This window comes from Trachemys scripta, chromosome 8 (genome assembly GCF_013100865.1).
Source record: "Trachemys scripta elegans isolate TJP31775 chromosome 8, CAS_Tse_1.0, whole genome shotgun sequence".
Classification (NCBI taxonomy): Eukaryota; Metazoa; Chordata; order Testudines; family Emydidae; genus Trachemys; species Trachemys scripta.
The window spans coordinates 81580700-81597382 of NC_048305.1; positions in this window are offsets into that span (position 1 = coordinate 81580700).

Consider the following 16683-nt stretch of genomic DNA (forward strand, 5'->3'; position numbering starts at 1 on the left):
GGGGGGGGCTGTCAGGGGCAGGAGTGGGAAGAGGGATCGGAGCAGTCAGGGGACAGGGAGCAGAGGGGTTTAGATGGGTCGGGAGTTTTTGGGGGGGCTGTCAGGGGATGGGGAGTGGTTGGATGGGGCGTGGGAGTCCCAGGGGTCTGTCTGGGGGTGGGGGTGTGGATAAGGGTTGGGGCAGTCAGGGGACAGGTAGGGGGTAGAGTCCTAGGGGGCCAGTTAGGATGTGGGGAAGGTCCCAGGAGGGGGCAGTCAGGGGACAAGGCGTGGGGGGGAGGGTTGGGGGTTCTGAGGGGGCAGGAAGTGGGAAGGAGTGGAAGGGACAGGGGCGGGGCTAGGGCAGGGCTCCTCCCGTCCTCTTTTTTGATTGTTGAAATATGGTAACCCTACTAGATCTACAAAATGGATGTAGACTCAGCATTGCAAAATCTAGCATTTAGGCATTCTGCTGTCCAGTGGAATCCACAGCCCTGAGGTAGGCAGCCCAGCTCCCTGTGCAAAGGGGAGAGAGAGGTGCCTAAGAATTGGATTCACAAAAGCCAGCAAGCTTAGTAGGAAGTTGCATGAGCTAGCTAGAAAATGCCAAGGAGAGGGCTGTGACCTAAGCCCTGCCCATCAAAGGTACCTCTCTCTACTTGGGATTCACAGCTGTGCACCTAAGTCATGTAAGGCCCTTCTTGCAACTCACTGAGGCAGCAGTAGCAGGCTCCCCTCATAGCCCAGTGGCTAGCACACTTAGCCTAAATGTGGGAAACCTAGATTTAAATCCCTACTCTGCTTGATGCGGAGCAGACCCTTGAACACAGGTCCGGAACCTGGCATTGCTAAATCCCAGCCCCTAACCACTGGGCTGTAAGATCAAGCTCCGGCTCTCTCAACCAACAAGTCCTGTTTGTTTTATCATGGATAATGCAAACAGTTTATAAATGGGTAAATATAAATAATCTTAACTCAGTCCTCTTTGGTTTTATAGTTTTTAAATCAGTCACTCATATGGGCCATTCAAGGAGTTGACTTGAGATAGGCAAATCAGTCCATATCAAGAATTTTAAATCTGACTTAAATCCCACTATTTCTCTTTGGTTACCAAAGGTTAGTTCTATATCTCCTCTCAAAGGCTAAACAATTTGCTATTTAACAAGAAAAGCTGTTAGACTCTTAAATTGCAATAGCATTTCAATAGCCTATTAAAATCATTACAAGAACATTTAAATTTAATTCCTTGTCCGTGCTTTACATCTTATCAACTCATCTTGAAGACCTAGTGATGTCATCTGAACTGGAAGTTTGCTGTTTCTTCATGCTGCTCTGTGACTGTTTCTCTTCAGGCCATGTCTACACTACATAGTTTTGTTGACATAAGACATCTTACGTTGAGCTAACTATGGAGGTGTGCACACTGCAATGCTCCTCTTGCCGCTTTAACTCGTCTGCTATGGCAACATAATAAAACAATCTCGACAAGAAGCGTAGAGCTTAGAGCAACATAGTTAGAGTGACATAGTGTCAATATAAACACTGTATTGCTTACGTCACACAAGTGGCCTCCAGGAGGTACCCCACAATGCCCACCATGACCACTCTGGTCTCTGCTTTGAACTCCATTGCCCTGCTGCCAGGTACATAGGTGAACGCTCCTCCCCTGTTAAAGCCTGGGAAGTTTTGAACTTGCCCTTCCTATTTGCTCAGTGTGGAGAGCTCACATAGCAACTGCCCAGCTGATCATGCCGGCTCCACAAGGCAAATGCACTCCTGCCGGGAGTATATGGGAGGTGTATGACAGGGTTGGAGATGACCCCGTCCAGTGCAGGGCAAGTATGCCCCATCACACTCCTAAACCCCAGTCAATATACGTGCCCTTCTTAGCTGGGGAGTGCAGCCCAATGGCCAGAGTCAATAAATTGGTCCCTGTCGGCAGGGCAGTAAGGTCCAGCGGCTATAGTCAGTAAGTTTGCCCCAGTGAGACAGGGCAATAGATTTGCCCCTCTTTGCAGGGTAGTATGGCCTAGTAGCTACAATCAGTACAATCGCCCCAGGAAGACAGGGCAGTAAGGCTTAATGGCCAGAATCCATGGGTTCGCCCTTCTTGCCAGGGCAATGAGGCCTAATGGCTAGAGTCAATGTACCCGCCCCTAAGAGCTGGGCAGTGCGTCCCAATGGCCAAAGTCAATAGGTTCGCCCCTCTTAGGAGGACAGTAAGGGCTACTGGTCACTGTCTACAGATTCACCCTTCTTAGCAGGGCAGCAGTGGCCTAGTGGCCAAAGTCAGTTAATGAATACGTTTCTCTGTTTAATGCATATACTGCATACTTCTAATTGCCTTTATTCTTGTGGTGGAAAATTCTCAGAGCATCTTTAAAGTTAGGTTTTTAACTTTTTCTTTTATTCAGATCATTATCTGGATATCCCTTTAGCTTCATCAGGTTTTAATAGGAGTTGAAATTCTGCTTCAAAGAACTTAATATAAAATTTTTTTAGTTCTCAAAGCATTCTTTTTAAACATAATTAACTCTTAGAGAGGGTCTTTAAATTCAAATTTGAAAAAGCTTTGTCTCTTTTTTTTCCCCTTAATCTCTGGAGAGGAAGTTGCTTAAGCACGTTAGATAATTAATTCCCAGAGAAATATAAATATTCTATACTCAAATGGCTTCTTATAGTAGTAATGTTACAGTAATCTTTTATCAAATGACCTTGCTATGTTTGTGCATAAATCATATTACTATTCACCTAACAAAGGTATCAGGAAGTTATTATATGAGGCTTGCACTTAGACACAAAATATATGCAAACAAACATCACAAAAGGAACTTATTTAAGGAATAAACAAAGGTTTACACCATTGAGAGGAAACATGAGTTGGATAAAAGTAGCCAACATCGTCTCTAAAAACATTTTCCAACCATAATGGTTTTCTTAGTTTGAAAATTAAAAACTTTACAGTGCTAACAGAAGAAATTATATTTGATAAGAAAATTCTTTAGCATCTTTTGAGCAGTAGGTTTAAATGATAGTTTGTTTTTCTTCTATGATGGGAGGAGGGTAAAGGAAAGTCCACTTTTAAAGCTTAGTTTAATGGCTTCTGATAAAGCTCCTTTCTGTCATCCTTTTTGATCGTGAACAAAGAACACTTTTACATCCTTTTAAAGTTAGGACTCTTTCTAAGACAAAGTTTGTTTTTTCAAGGTGAGATCATATCTATACCAACTGGTATCTTATATAAGAGATCTGTCCTGTTCTTTGATAAAAACCCTTGTGGTTTGTTTGCCTATTGACCAAAATGCTCCTTGGATTTGTGACCTGCCATTTGCAGTACATTTGCAACTAAAGTCTTCTATTAAATATTTTATACAAAACATAAAAACCAACGCTTATATATGTTTTTCAAAACATAGCATAAAAGAAAATAGCACAGAAAGTTAAAACAAGATAGAAACTATAAAAGCTGCCATTTAGAGTCTCTGTAAACACACTTGGGTGCAGTAAACACGTTTTTACAGACAAAGGTGTGTTATCTCCCCTGGCATTTGGCCTGTTCCTGGGTAACAGGAAGCAAAAATTTCCTTGAATTTCTTTAATAAGCCTAAACATCTCATTTAATAAAATACACAAGCGAAAACATAGACATGTAAGTTGTTATATTCTCCAAGCATTGTGAGCATAAAAATAGTCGTGTCTCTTAAATTCATTAAAGATGCAGGCAAGATTGTAATGACATAACATTATAAGAATAAATTATAATGATTTTATTGATAATTTTGCATCATTGAGGTTTATGATATGAAAAAAAATCACATGATAGATTACAGCCTTCTGAACTGAGCTGAATTATTCTTGATCCACTGACTTCCATGGGCTTTGGATCAGTCCCTAAAAAAGAATTATCGTCTCTGTGACATTACATGGTTCTTCACATGCCCCAAGAACAAGTATTGGAAACAGAATTTATTTAATACAGAATCTTTTCCTCTCAATACAATTAATTTGGCCAAATTGACAGTAAATGTCAGCTCCTCCATTAGTGCCCTTCAGAAAGTTCTTTGCCAGTATTGTCTTCTTTTTGTGATAGCAAGATAGACTATGATTCAAAAGTATACCTAGCTCTTTTGATGAAAATTTATGAACTTTTTCACTAATATCCTCAACTTTTGTTCATCACAACCCCTTCAGATTGCCTCCAAGGCACACAGTACTTACAAAAAACTCTCTTCTGCACCTTGAGGTAAGCTGCACCTTGTCATACCTCCTGAAGGTTCTCGTGCTGAAGATACAATTTTGATGGAGTGAAGCATTCCATGCACGTGATCTGGTGTCCAGAACTGAACCTATGGTGTAGCAAAGTCTACAGATGCCAGCTGCTCTCAACTGCTGCTAATGTGAGCAGTGAAAAAGTAGTGCTTTGAGCACCATTGTAATCCTTTTAACTGCAAACTTCTCCTCAACCTTTGTCACTTCTGTCTCCACATCAGCCAGCTCTCTTGGCACTATCACATTCTTATGACAATGGGTTCTATTTCCTGCTTTACAGGGGCTAGGGTCATGAAATATCCTTTGACCCAAGTGCTGATGGGGCACTTGTACATCAGTGTGAGTGCTGGTGCAAGTGTGCATGAGTTGAGGAGCTGTCGAACACATTTTTGGCAATTTTTAATACCCACCCACTTTGTAACACTGAAACAAACATGCACAAATTAAGGACTCACCCACCCCTTAAAGCAATATATAATTTATGGGCAGCCCTGAGAAACAGCGAGCTCAGTTGTTGAAGATGGAGGAAATGCTGGAGTGGGTATAGGATGAGATGTCATAGGTGCAGAAGCAGTTGAAGATAGGATAACCCAAGAGGATAATTTATATGTTTAAGATATCAATACAGACAGCTTGTCTGGTGGTTTGGATGACAGGGCAGGCTTGACTGACTGTCTGTTTGTGAAGTTCAGTGTCGCCTGTCTTAATCATTTTTTAGGGGAAGGTGACGTTTGCTGCAGGTGATGAGAACCGAAGAAAAATAATTAAGAGTTAACAATTAAAAAAATCTGCTAGTGAGGATGAAATTTCAATTTTCTATTGGGGAAATAACTGGTATTGTTTGTTTGGCAATGTTCTTCTTAAAATAAAAAAAATCCTACAAAGTTTTCTTGGTAGAGACGAACAAAGCTTAAATGAGTGATTTGGAGGAAAGGACATTTTCTCATGAGACTTGTCAATGTTTCAGAAAGGAAAATAATGAGGACTCACAGCATCCATTGACTTCAACTGGAATTGTGGATGTTCATCCCCTCTTAAAAAAAATCAGACCTACAATATCCAAATGGAATGGGGTCTGGGGAAGGACTGGCAACCTCCACTCCACTCTTTCCCCTCCTTTCCCAGGTTCTGTTACACTTGTGCAACTCCTTGTTCCTTTTCCTCTTCTTTCATAGCCCCCAATCCCTTTTTCTCCCCTGGGGTAAAATTCTGGACCTGGTGAAGTAAATGGGAGTTTTGCCATTGGCTTCAATGAAAGCAGGATTACATCTTTTTGTCCCTTTCCCCTACATGGGTCCTTGTTGTCTTCTGCCTCCATTACAGTGATTTCCCTTTCCTTTTTTGGTTCCTGGGCCACATCTTCCCCCTCCCCCTTGGACCTTGTCTCCTTCCACTACACATTTTGTGGCTGATTGCTTACGTGTTGTCAGAGCAGCATGGGTTGTACTGCTGCTGCTGAGGTTGTAGTGACATTTCCATTTATAATCCCCTGTTTTTGCAATTTAATATTTCAGATATGTAAAACTGAATTAGACTGAAACTTCTTGTGGAAGGCGTGGGCTTGTTCTTAACTGTTAAATATGTGTCCAAAACTATCAAATTACATAAAACATCAGGTAGACGTTTAGTCTATTGCAATAGTAAGCTGTTCCTTGTGGCATAAAAGAAAGAGTGACATGGTTTCCCATTCTCATGGGATGGTTTCCAGATGGGATCCATCACCCACAGGAAAAGGAGCATACCTACAGTCAAAAAATACTGATTATCTACATTTCAGTGAGGAATTTAACTAACTTGGGGTACAACAACATGCAGTGCAAAAAAAGGCGCTTCCCCCAGCATTTAGTACTGTAACGTGGAAAAAAACAAACTACAGTCTGAATGTGGCTGCTGGACAGAAGTTTTTTAGTTTGAAATACTGGCTTCCCAGGAAATTGCTCCCAGAAAAGTTTCCAACTTTTTGTATGAAAAAGTTATGAGGATTTTTCTCTGATGTAAAAATGAGTACACATTTGTGAAAGCTGAGTTGTGTATGTTAAAAAAAAGGGGGGGGGAAGGGGGTCTTTTCCAAAACGGTAATGTGAAAGAGGGGAGATGGAAAATAGTTAAGAGGCCTTGGCCGCCTCACTGAGCCAAGACCCAACAAAACCAAACTCTGATTGGACGAAAACTTGAAATAAGATTTTGTTCATCCTTAATCCTGGTGAGTATGAGATGAAACTCTGGAATGCTGGAATATTGGTTGATCAACCATGTAACAGGACAGGAATCAAATTCTGTTACTCTCAGCTCTGTATACATAGGATAATGTAACTCCATGTCCCAAGAGGAAATGTAAATTAATTTTAATCTGAATTACTATTTTTGTTACATATCTTCTGATTCTCCAATCATCTTCATGCCAGATCTCACCACCACCTTAAGGTAGTGATAAATATTTCTTTCGGGCTGTTTAAAATTACATACTCTTCTCAGCTTTCCTCTTAGGCAAGATTCTTCCTTGGCAGGTGTGATCCTTGGGCCCTGTCTGAGGGGAAAAGTGGACCAAGATTAAGTTCAGATAGTTGTAGTTTTAAGCAAGAGCAATCTGTGGATTTCTATTGCCATATATAAAATCAGGAAATAAATTTATTAAAACCGCTGTTATATTTATCCCGTATAGATGTCCTTGCTCCCTCCCTGGTAAAGAAACTATTGGAAGACTGCCATCTTAATTAGGCTTAGTCTTTACCCCTACCCCAAAAGCTGCAATCTGCCATTGAGACAAATACTTATCAAATCTATTAAGGAGGGGCCCAATAGTCATTTTATAGAATTTATGTAATGATAGAAGTATACATATTCTAAGATGTGTGAAACTACTTCTAGTAAATTTAAATGAAGATTGGCAGTCTGTGATATAAATGCCAAAAATAGGAGCAGGCAGGCAGAAGCTTCTGACTTAAGATGATTTTATAGTCAGCGAAATTACTGGAGTCATAACTAATATAGATTATCCCTTGGAGAGATGTGACTGGTGTCATTACGGAAATCAGATCATTACAGACACACAAAATGATAATACAAGAAAGGTTTGGCTTAAAAGTAGACAATGAGGAAATTCCAAGGCAACATAAACTGAGTTATGTCTTAAGTGTTCCAAATCCTATTGTAAAGTAGTTGATTCACATTTCAGAAGAATATCTCACAAAACAGGATGAGTGAAAGACACAGTTTTTAATTTTCCCAAATGTTTTTAGTAGCTTAAACTAGCCAGTTCCATATCATATGGACTGCTATTTGCTTGCTTGTTTGTTTTTTGTTTCCTTAATAAATTTACATGTTGAATTTTACATAGACTATTCTGTGTGTGAGTTCAAACAAATTAAAATACAATGTCAACAATGTGACATTACCCAGGATACAATCTGGACTGTTGAACAGCTGTGTCCCCTCAGTTCTCCAACCTGGGGTGTCTTTCATACTGCTTCACTGTGAGAGCAACCATTCCAGATCTGCTCTCAGACAACCTCTGGCATGTAAATTACTCCAGCTATACTGTATGAGTGCTATGGCCAGCCACTTTTGAATTACATGCAGAGCAACAGCAGCAAATTCCCAGTCCCAGACTTCCCCCCAGAAAAGGGCCCAGCCCTCTCCTGGACAACACAAGCTCATATAAACTCCATCATTTTATTAATAGAAAATAATGTGCACAAGTCCTGTTACTGCAAATGAGGTTTCCCAAACACTTGAATCCAAGCACACTGGTTTTGATAAAAAAAATAAAACAAGTCTATTAACTCAGAAAGATATATTTTAAGTGATTATAAGTAATGAGGCATAAAACTCAGTATTGGTTACAAAGAACTAAAAGATAAAACACAACTAATACCTAACTTAACAAGGCAAGTGAATTCAAAGCAAAATGATCTCTCGCCACATGCTTCAGCAGTCTTACTGACTGAAATCCTTTTTGACAAGATCCCTCCTTTAGTCCAAATCTTAGGTGTGGTGCCTGCCATGGCCATCTGTTCCCTATTCTTATACCTTTTCCTCTTCTTTGAGAATCATCTCGTCTGGGGTTCAGGAGACAGGAAGTCTCTGGAAACAGGGACCTCCAGCTGTTTCTTTAAATTTCTCTATAAATTTCTCGCTCACACTCTTTTTCCTGGCAAAGAATGGCCACTTAACCAGGCGATGGTCCGTTTGATTTCATTGACACCTGACTGAGGCGTCAGTTTGAATATTGTCTCTGAGGAACTGGTTTGTGACTGTTTCCCCAGATTTGGAATATGTCTTAGTAACATCAGAGAATAGACTCTTATAACTTCACATACAATGTTGCCACACATATTTTACCAGGACAATAAAGATTAGTATATCATGAATTTTCAGATGATACCTTACAAGACATAGTTTGTACAAAATGCATCATAGTTTTGAACATAGAGTACCGACTGTCACAAATAGGTATTTTGGAGCCATTGAATTTTTATATCTATAATATATGTGTTGTATATATTTGAGACTATTTAAAAAGGGATTTTTAACTCTCCCATTTATTATGTCTCCTTTTATTTAGTTTCCATTCCTAAAATTACCATAATCACAAATGGCTTTAAGTATCTGCACATATTTTAAAAAGAACAATGCAAATTTAGTTAAGGTTTAAACAAAGTTGATCAGACTCACAAATCAGATATTGAATATGACACTCATCCATCCAGAATTTACCCTTTGGGCAATGGTCCAAGAGAACAAATGGGCTGTACAGCATATCCTGGATCAACAAAACCAGAAGCTATTTGACTAATGCAAAACAACAACAACAACAAGAACCCCAACCATCCAGAGTTGAGGGATCCACACCAAAAATGCCTCATCCACTAATTTTCATATTTTCAACTCTAGGAACTTTTAACCTGAGTATATTGGCTGAACTCCACCATCACAAGGGTACAGAAGAGGAAAGGTCATTTCTTAGGTAGTTAGGACCCATACTATATAAAGACCAATAATAATACCTCAAATTATGTTTGGGAGCCAATAGGAGGCTAGCTTATTCTTTGTCACTTTGGGCTGTTAATATGCCCTACAGCTAAGGCTAGGTTTTTGTCATGGATATTTTTAGTGAAAGTCAGGGACGGGTCACAGGCAATAAACAAAAATTCACGGAAGCCTGTGACCCGTCCCTGACTTTCACTAAAAATATCCCTCACAAAATGGAGAGGAGGGTTCAGCACCCACTGCTGCTGGGGCTCCTGGGTCCCCCAGCCCTGCAGTCTGTGGGAGCTCCAGGGGTCCCCCACTACTGTGGGGTGTGGGAGCTTCAGGGTCCCCCAGCCATGGCTGGGAAGCTGCAGGAGGTCCCCTCCCCACCCATGATGGCTGGGCAGCTTCGGGGGTGGAGGGGGCGGGGAGGAGGAGTCGTCTGCCTCACATATAGAATAAAGAACAAGGGAACTGAACAGGACCTTGCAAAGCTAATCATGTGAAAGAGCTTTTGAGAGAAATGAGCAATTTGCCAATACTAACCTTTAGGAGCTCTTTGAGAGGAAGCAGTGAAACCCCTCTACTGCTTGATAGAGTCTACAGTGGAGTGACCCAAACCCCATTGTCAATGGCATCAAAGGCTGAGATCTGAAAGAATCTGCATGTCTGTCTGATCTTTGCTCATTGCTAAGCAGAGGTCATTAATCAATGAAACCACACAACTTAACATACACAGGCCAAATGCTCAATCAGCAGGGATAAAGGACCTCTGAGCACTACAGAATCAGCTTCTCAAAAACCTTTCCACAAAATGAAAGGTTAGAGGTAGGGTGATGATAGCAATGTTGACAATATCAATAAATAGTTTTTTGAACAGGCGCATAATGACCACTCCTTTGATGACTTAATGATCTGCTCTCCATTAGGCAGACACTAATGGTTCTTGCTTGATTTTACTAGGTATAAGTTGTGTGGGCCCAGTTTGCAGATAGCAGCATAATATTCCCCCAGCCCATAGTAAAGCTTGATGTTTGAGACTGGCTGGGACTCACCCAGAGATTATGCAGCAGTTTTCCTTTCAGTCAAGGATCTGCTCCAGTGGAAGAAGCTGATCTGTTACAAATCCATACAACCTTTACCTGTGAATAAAACAGAGAATGCCTTACAGAAAGTAATGCTTGAGTGTTCCTGGGTGAGATGACGTTACCATATTACTCCCTTCCCACTCTGACCTTCATGTCTTTCTTTTTTTTTTTTAAATGCTGGCCCTACACCTGCAATAACATGTATTTCCCTATGAATCAAGCTCCCTCACTCTCCTCTTTTTGAAGACCTACTCACACTCCTCTTCCTTTGCCTTGCTTTGCTTTCCACAGTTGACTTCCACTCCCGTGTGATCTTCTCCCTTCTTGCATTGCCCTTTCTTAGTTTCAATTTATTAAATATCAGAATGTATAAGATTTGCTTGCAAAGTAGGATTTATGTTATCTTGGTCTTTATCTTCAACCCTCCTTTTCTTTTCTAACTTAACTTTTCTTAATATGTATCTCCAGTTTAAACTCTTTGGGGCAGAGCTTATTTTTAATCTCTGAAGAGACCCATGCAAAACTATGTAAATATTTAGTAACAATGAGGTGGCAGCAGCAGCTGAGTATCTAGAACAGTTCTACTGACTGAGACTTCACAGATTCTATAGTGCAGATGATATTTAAAACATTAGCTTTAGGAACTGGTGGAGTTACATAAAGGATGACTTTGGCCCATTGTGTATGATTTTGAAAATATGGATTGTGGTGTCTGGGCAAAGATTGATGGGAAAATTTCAGTTTGATAAATGAAACTTCAACTATAAATAGAATTTCATATGTCTATCTTCGTTTCCTTTTGCACTGTCAATTTAAAAATACCTTGAAGGATTTTAATTTTATAATGATATATGTGCTGAGGTTTTGGCTTGAATGACAGTGTGGTCCAGAGTATATTTTTATGACCAAATACTAAACACCCTAAAATAGGTGTTTGTAATGGGAGGATTAAGAGATCTTTGGCTACTGGATAGTGTCTCAACTGCTGCCCTGTAAGTAAAACACTAGCTTTTGTTTTTGACCACAGAGAATGATAAAGTGAGCATTTCTTCTGAATCACACACCGGGGGTTCCAAAACTAACTGTGAGTAGAAAGCGCAGAAATCCCTGGTTGGTCTCCATGTTAAGTGTAAATGAGTCAGGAAGCAATCCATTAGTAAACCTGCTGCCTACCGCAACTAGTATAATGTATGGAGTTGTTTAGTATAAGTCTCTTCCACTGTAAATAAAATTTCTCAAGGACCATGGATAGATAGCACTGTGTTACACTACCAAAAGCATTATCTGCATCTAAGATTTTTTTGAGTATAGTGGTTAATATATAGTTACGGACATTGGAGGTTGGGGGTGAAGGTTTTGTAAGGTATAAATTTTGTTTGGACAGGTTTATTACTCAAAAAAGGATATGGTCAAGGTGTAGAAGTGGAACTTCAATGAGTTTTTTGTATACATTCATCTTTGAAATGGACCAGATTGAGAAGAAGATCTCTATGAACAGTTTCATATGTAAAGTTTTAATGAGAGAAAATGAAAGTTAGCTTATTGCCAGGCTTGTTTATTTGCACAAATGTTTTTTTAAAAATGAAAATCAGCTATAGTTTTGTGGAAAAAAGCTCCCAGAGAAACTGAAACTTGTGCATCACACTGTAGGAGGTAGCTTCATTTCTCAGGCAGTCTCTATCCCAGCCACCAGCTCTACAGGGGTGTACACATTCACAATGAAGAGCGTATGCAGAGTGAGGGAGACTATATGGCTGTTAGGAACAACTGTTGAGAGTGAAAAGGGGAAAGCTTCAGTGGAGATAGAGTTAGAGACAGGGCTGAGATATAAAATTCAAATCCATATCTGACATTTCCCAAATTCAACAATATGAAGATCTGGGATTCTATTTTGGGCCTGTCTCTAGGACAGAAGGTCTGATGATAGTGGTGATGTACGAGAAAACAGGCAAGAATTGACAAGATTGTAAAGGGATAGGGATCTGCTTCTTAATCCTAAGCATTCTTCATTCTGATTTCCCAAATTCCTTATCCCCCTCCTTTGACATCTTGTAACCACTGCAGTCTTATCCATCTAAGCATGTATTCACGCTACCCTCACCTCTGTGATATTTCAGTGTCTTGATGCCTTCCCTCCATCCAGGAGCATGGAACAAGAATTTCCTTCATTTGACTGCTGTTGTACTTGGCAGAAAATGCTGTGGAGTGACAAGGTCTGTAGTTTGTAATAGAAATGAATGAGGAGATGAAATCAGTTGAGGAATCATCTGTCACATATCCATTAGACCATCAGGTACTGTATGTTTTGCCTGCCTATGAAAATGATAGGCAACTTTAACTAATTTTGTTTTGTTGCTAACTTCTGTTACCAATATGACTAATTTTTTCAACTATAATATACGTTGGGTGAGAGAGGACAGCTGTCTCATGACAACACTTAAAGTGGCAGCTGTCTGTAGGCCTTGTTGCTGCTATTTGATTTGCAGTTCCACATGGATGGGGTTGACTCTTTCATTTTTCCCATTGTGATGAGTGCAGCTGCAGTTCAGATTCCTTGCTGCATGCCTATGTGGAAGGAAGTGTTTTCCTTTGTCTGTCAGCTATTCATTCTCTCCTTTGCCCTGTTTGTCTGTCCCCTTCTCTTTCACTGTTATTATAAGCAGCACTGGTAGCACTTTCTATAGTTAAGGTTGCCTAATAATTTCTGATATAAGAACCTGGTTTTGATTGCTTTGCCAAACGTTAACTGTTTGGGCTGAAATGTTTCATACCTGGTGTCTGCCTCAGGCTGATTTTTTTTTTTTTTAAGTTACAACTAAAACAGTTCAGCCATTTCTGAGACTGAGGTGAGGGAAACATAATTTTTTTTTCTGACCATTCTAAAAAAATCTTGAGCTGACTTCATTAAAAAAACTAGTGCCTCCATTCTTTGGAACGGGCACTTGAGGGGGGTGTTACAGTACAGCCTTTCGCTATCTCCATGAAAATCCTCTAAGATTTGGCTGCTGTAATAATCTCTGTTTGCACATGCTCAGTAGAGACTTTTTAGTTTGGCAGCTAAATCTCTAAAGATTCTGTCTGCTATGAGAATTCTCCAAACCCTCATGGTTCCTCCACACTATCTGCACTCTGAGCACACTCCATGGCTGCAGGAGCTGAGTAGGATTTTTCCTGCAATTGCTACTCCTGGCTGCCAGGCATGCATATGTCTCCCATTTTGGCATGTGGCACCAGAATTGAGAGCAGATGGAGGAGACAAGCAGGAGCCAGGAGGAACTGTAGGAATAGGAAGAAAGGTAACCAGGGGCATGAGATGAGGTAGTAGCAGAGGACAAAAGAGGCAGGCTGTGGGAGACAAGGGCAGAGAAGGAATTACAACCATTAGAGCATACTCCTGTCCAGAACCTGGAATTGAACCCAAGATTGTTGTGTCTCAGCATGCCTCTGCTGTCAGCAAATCATTGGTAAACTCACAAGCAAAATGTTTGTATCTTCCCTCTCCAGTCACTGGTCCACATAGAGGATAATAGCCTACTACTGCTACTGTTACTCTGTAAACTCAAGTGATGAAGATCTGTGGATTGAAAGGTTCAGACCCTACTGATGACCCATGTGGTATCAGTATGACTTCACATGATAGAATTTGTTTTTTCTTAAGTTTGATTTTTTTTAAGGAATTACATTTAAAAAAAATATATTAAAAGAGGGTTAAGGTTGCAATGTCAAGTAGTCAAAAGTTAGGAAATGCCAGAATTAGGGTTGCTTGTAGAACCTTAATCCAGCCCCCTTGTATGGAATGGAATATGATACAGTCTTTAATTACATAATTACATGCTGTTTTTTCCACAGCACCCCTGCATGATTCAGTGAACGATGGGCCTGCTCTGGGAGTAAAGTAGTGTTGTGTAGTGAATGAGGCTGTTGTGTGTAGGACTCCTGCCTTGTTTATTGCAGATGTTGGAAAGTGTGTTTAAAAAAAATTGCAGGTACTTGGACTAGTGGGTCTAGGGCCACCCAAAACTTAAGGCCCACCCCCTGAACTAAGAGGGAGGAATCACCAGGCCAAGTCCACAAGTGAGTATGTGGGACAACAAAGGAGAAAATGGGAGCTGGAGTGAGGTCAAAGGTTAAAAATCAGGGATCTAGAGGGGGACATTGAGCAGAGAACCCCTGATAGCACTCACTGCTACTTAAAGTCATCTAAGTGGACACTGCCCAGCGGAACTCTGCCCAGAACCATGATTGAACAAGGGAACAGAAATAGGTCCCATCGTCACAGAGAACCTCCTCCTGGAGTGATGGATGGCCAGTGCAGGAGGATGTTGACAAGGAGGTCCCCGGACTTTGCCATAGATGGTGTGTGCATAGATTAGAAGATGTGCTGAAAAGTTTAGCTAGAACATCAGTAAGAGGCTCTGGAGAAGCTGGAAGAGGGGCTGCAACTTGACACACCCTACACAGGCATGCCCCAGGGTTGCCCTATCACCACAAAAGGGGCAGGTGTCAGGGGAGTTTGTGAACTGGGCCAGGTACATGCCCATGCTCATGAGTCCATGGAGGAACTGCCAACTAATATCCCAGTGGGCCATATAACCAGATACAGACCGGTCAACTGGGATTCCTCACCCTCCTCGGGTGGCAACAGGTCCTGCTACTTGATGTTGAGGTGGGATGGTATGAAGCACAAGTGCATACAGATGTTCTCTGGATGCAGTTCAGAAGTGGACCAGCTGAATGTCATTCAGTTGACTCAGGTGGCATGGTGGAGGTGCCTGGGGTCTGGGGGAGGGTCTCGTGTGGCAGGGGCCTAATGCTGAGTTCTGGAGGGTCAGGGGTGAGGCGTGGGCAGGGACCACCATCCCACAGGACCTCAAAGGCATCTGCGGAGTCAGTGGATGCTGCCTAGAGAACTCTGTTTGGAGACATGAACAAACAAGGGATAGAAATAATCCCCACAGTTGCCGAGCACTCCCCCACCATCCAGCTTCCTCTTTCTAGACTGTTGGATGGCCATCTTAGCCAGTGCCAGGAGAGGTCGATGAGGAAGTCATGGATGGAGTGTGCATAAATGAGGAGGTGTGGGGAGAAGTGCAGACAGAACCTCAGTAAGAGGCTCTGGAGAAGCCTGTTGGAAAGTGTGTACCTATTGCAGTTGCTGCAAATGGCAGGCCTAAGCTTGCCTGTAGCTAAAGGCCTTCCCCCTTAGCTATGGGGAAAGGCCAGTTAACTCAGGCCCCAAGTGAATACTAGGGGCAATAAATGAAAAAGCAGGAACAGGAGTGAAAGTCATAGGGTGAAAATGGGGGATTCAGAAGGGGACACCAAGCTGAGAACTTCCAACAGCACCCACTGCTCCTCAAAGGTATCTAAAGAGTCAGGGGACACTGCCCAGAGATGTGACTGCAGTAGGGACCAGAAACAGGCCACACAGTTACAGAACATCACCCCATCCAGCTTTCTTCTCCTGGTGTAATGGGTGGCCATCTTAGCCAACACCAGGAGGAGGTTGACAAGGACATCTTGAAGCTTTGTGGGACTTTGGATGGGGTGTAAGAAAATCAGGAGGTGCGGGACCTGATTAAGGGGTTCTGGAGAAGCTGGTTGGAAAGTATGTAGTGAATATGGCAGGGGATTGCTGGAAGAAAAGGGATGGTCTTGTGGTTAAGGTAGTTGTATCATGCTTACACATAGTGCATTTGGATTAAGATTGTACAAGCAACTTTAATTGTAGCACTTCCCGTTTTTTGCAACCTTAACATTCTCTTACTGTAGGTTTTTTTGGATATAATATACACCAGTTCTGAATGCCCTGAGTTTTGGGCATATTCAAAATTTGCATTTCACAAATTACCTTCTTGATTATAAAAACAACAAAGAGTCTGGTGGCACCTTAAAGACTAACAGATTTATTTGGGCATAAGCTTTCGTGAATAAATCTGTTAGTCTTTAAGGTGCCACCAGACTCTTTGTTGTTTTTATAATCAAGAAGGTAATTTGTGAAATGCAAATTTTGAATATGCCCAAAACTCAGGGCATTCAGAACTGGTGTATATTATATCCAAAAAAACCTACAGTAAGAGAATGTTAAGGTTGCAAAAAACGGGAAGTGCTACAATTAAAGTTGCTTGTACAATCTTAATCCAAATGCACTATGTGTAAGCATGATACAACTACCTTAACCACAAGACCATCCCTTTTCTTCCAGCAATCCCCTGCCATATTCACTACATACTTTCCAACCAGCTTCTCCAGAACCCCTTAATCAGGTCCCGCACCTCCTGATTTTCTTACACCCCATCCAAAGTCCCACAAAGCTTCAAGATGTCCTTGTCAACCTCCTCCTGGTGTTGGCTAAGATGGCCACCCATTACACCAG